The sequence below is a fragment of the Dasypus novemcinctus genome, chromosome 14 (genome assembly GCF_030445035.2).
Source record: "Dasypus novemcinctus isolate mDasNov1 chromosome 14, mDasNov1.1.hap2, whole genome shotgun sequence".
NCBI lineage: Eukaryota > Metazoa > Chordata > Mammalia > Cingulata > Dasypodidae > Dasypus > Dasypus novemcinctus.
Window position 1 is genome coordinate 87,824,279 of NC_080686.1, and position 4,172 is coordinate 87,828,450.

The window sequence follows — 4,172 nt, forward strand, 5'->3', positions numbered from 1 at the left end:
TTTGCTGGAATGGCTTTCAGTATCAGTAGTGAAATATATCTCCTTCCACACCTTACTTGGCTGGTGGCCCTGCACACTTTACCTTCTCCTACTTTGATCAGAAACATGATATATGAACAAGCACAAAAAAATCATTTAATACACATACATTTAAAGAAGAATTAACACAAACACTGGTCAAACTCTTCCAAAAACTCAAAGAGAGGGAACACTTCCTAACTCATTCTATAAGCCAGCATTACCCTAATACCAAAGGCAGTTAAATATATCACAAGAAAAGCAAATTAAAGAATATTATCCCTTATGAGTCGAGATGCAAAATCCTCAATAAAATGTTAGTGAGCCTATCTAATGGCATTAAAAGAATTATACAACATGAACAAATGGAATTTATCCCAGGAATGCAAGGTTGATTCAGCATAAGAATACTAATCAATGTAATACACCACATGAATAAAATGAAGAAAAACACATATACACATACATGACCAGCTCAATTGACACAGAAAAGGCATTTAATAAAATCCAGCAAGATTTTTGATGAAACACTCAGAAAACTAGGAATAGAAGGAAACTTCCTCAACATGATAAAGGCCATTTATGAAAAACTCATAGCTAGCATCATACTCAATGGTAAAAACTGAAAGCTTTCCCCTAAAAATCAGAAACAAGGCAAGGTTGACACTTTTACCACAGCTATTCTACATTGTAGAACAAGTTCTAGTCAGAGCAATCAAGCAAGAAAAATAAACAAAAGATATCCAAATTGGAAAGGAAGAAATAAAACTATATTTGTAGACATCATGACCCTATATTTAGAAAATCATAAAGAATCCACAAGAAAACTACTAGAGCTAATAAATGAAGAACTCAGCAAAGTTGTGAAGTATAAGATCAACTCACAAAAATCAATTGTTTTTCTAGACACCAGCAATAAACAACCCAAAGAGGAAATCAAGAAAACATTTCCAACCAAAGTAGACTTATTATTGTAGTAAGAGAAGAACATGTAATATTGATATAATGTAAGATGTTATTAATAGGGGGAAATGTGAGCGGGGGAGGGGAGCATATGGGAATCCTTTATACTTTTGATGAAACTTTTCTGTAATCTAAAATTAGTTTTTTTTAAGTTTATTATATGAACAAAATTAAAAAGTAAAACAATTCCTTTCTAATAGCATATTAAAAACTTCTAGGAATAAATTTAACCAAAGATATAAAAAAGACTTTACACTAAAAACTACAAAATATTAATATTGTTGAAGAAATTAAAGAAGACCTAAATAAATAGAAAGATATCCCATGTTCAGATATTGAAACACTTAAAATTAAGATGTCAGTGCTACCCAAAGTGATTTATAGTATAGATTGAGTGTGATCCCAATTAAAATTCCAGCAGCCTTATTTGGCAGAAATTGAAAAACTAATCACCATATTCATTTGGAATGACAAGGGGCCCCAAATAGCCAAAACCATCTTCATACTTCCTGATTTCAAAATGTACTACAGAGCTACAGTAATCAAAACTGTTGTACTGCATAAGGACAGACACATAGACAAAACTGAACAGAATTGAAAGATCAGGAAAAAATGCACACATCTATAGTCAACTGATTTTTGACAATGGTGCCAAGTCCACTCAATGGGTAAAAAATAGTCTGTTCAACAAATGGTGCTGAGAAAACTGGATAGCCACACCCCAAAGAATGAAGTTGGGCCTTTACCTCACACCATGTACGAAAAATAACTCAGAATTAATCAGTGCTCTATATAAAGAGCTAAAAATAAATTCTTAGGAGAAACTATAGGGGGAAATCTTCAGGACCTTATATTAGGCAATGAATTCTTGGATATGACACCAAAAGTACAAACAACAAAAGATAAAATAGATAAATTGGACTTTATCAAGATTTAAAACTTTTGAACATTAAAAGCCATTACCAAGAAAGAAAAAGGAAACAAAAAAAAAAAACCCTACAAATGAATTTTAAAACCTTTACTGAGCTGTCCTGGTTTGAGTCTTCAGTGGACCCCAGAAGATTATATTTTTACGCTAATCCATTCCTGTATGTATAACCCTATTTCATGTGGGATCTTTTGGTTAGATTCAGTTAGGAGACCTTTTTTTAGATCAATTCAGTTAGGATCCATTAATTAGATTGTGGGACCCAAGGTGGGTCCTAATCCTTTTACTAGAGTCATATAAACTGAGGACTGAAAGCAACAACACACAGAATAAGAGAACTGCCATTTTTACCCTGCTGTGTGAGAGAGGACTCCAGGATTGTCCACAGCTAAGCTCCGGGAGAAAGTCTATAGAGAAACCCTGAGAGGCTGAGAGAAGCTGATGGCTGGAACCAGTAGAGCAGCCTGAAGCTGAAGAGATGAGACTAGGAGAGAGATGAGTCATATATCTGATTGTCCACAGATGAGCCTCGGGAGAAAGTGAGCCTGTAGGAAAATGCCACCATTTTGCCTTTCCACATGGCAGGATTCCAGGAGCTGCCAGCAGCCAATTTTTGGTGAGACAGCATCTCTGATGATGCCTTGATTTGGACATTGTTACAGCCTCAAAACTGTATGATTTTACCCTGATAATTCCCATTATAGAAGCCAACCCATTTCTGGTATTTTTGCATTGGCAGCCTTTAGCAAACTGAAACATGAGACAAGGAAAAAAATCCTGTCATAAAGAAGATAATTATTTTCACATTTAACACTTCCAAAAAGGACACAAAGAGTTGAAAAGAGGCTATTTTTAAACAACATTATGTCATTCTAGTAAAACTTCCAAACTTGTAAAGTCCTATAAAAATATTTGGAAATCATGTATCTGGTAAGAGTTTAATATCCAGAATAATAAAGAATTCCTACAACTCAACAACAAAGAATTTGGCTGGGATTCTGATTGGGATTGCATTGAATCTGTGGTTAAATTTAGGGAGCACTGCCTTCCTATCAATGTTGTCTTCCAATTCATGTACATGGGGTGATGTTCCATTTATTTTTTTAAATATTTTTAATTCATTATTTTATTTTATTTTTAAAGAGGGCTTAGATTACATAAATGTTACATCAAAAATATAGGGGATTCCTGCCCTCCCCCTCCCACACTTTCCCCCACTAATAACATCTTTCATTAGCGTGGTACATTTGCTACAATTGATAAACATATACTGAAGCATTGTGACTAACCATGGTCTATAGTGTACATTATGGTTTACACTTTGTATGACACATTTTATAGGTGTTGACAAAATGTACAACGGCTGTATCCATCATTGCAATATCATGCAGAACAATTCCAATGTCCCCAAAATGCTCCATGTTATACCTATTCTTCCCTCTCCCTCCCCTCAGAAACTCTGGTGACCACTGCCTTTATTTCAATGTTACAAGTTCCTACATTACTAGGCTAAGTCTACTTTAGTCCATAGTTGCATTCTCCCCTTATGTTTGTTCATTCCTCAATCTTGAGGATTTGGGGATGGTGATGTCCACTCTGCTTCCAATTGAGAGGGTTTAGATCCCATGGGGCAGATGTATGAAACTGTCTTGCTTGCAGTTGTAGATATGCTTTGTTTTCTGAGATGGGCATTGTAGCAGTTTGATATTATTTATGAATTCCAAAAAAGTTATTATGTTTGTAAACCAGTCTGCTCTTCTGGGTGTGATACCTTTTGAGTGTTTTAAAATCAACAGTTTTACATTTACTTGATTAAATCCAAATTAGGGCTTTGATTCAACCAAGTCAGTAGGGCATGATTTAGGGTTGAGTCCCCGCCCCTTTGGTGGGCTGATAGAAACAGACACACACAGAGGAAGATAAAGAAGAGAGAACTTCGTCAGTTTTGATCCTGGAGTCCCAAAAACCATTCGGCTGATAGTTTTCAGCTGACCTTATGAAGAGACCAGAGCAGCTGAGAAGCACTGAGAGATGAGCCCTGTGGCAGTTTGATATTGTTAATAAATTCCAAAAATAGATATTGAATTATGTTTGTAAACTGTTCTGTCCCTCTGGGCATATTAGATTATATTGAATTCAGAGGTTTCACTTTTACTTGATTAAATAATGGTTAAGGTTTTAATTGGGCCACATCAGTAGGACATTACGTCCCCGTCCCCTTGGTGAGCAGAGACTCACAGAGAAAATGAAAAGGCACAGGAAT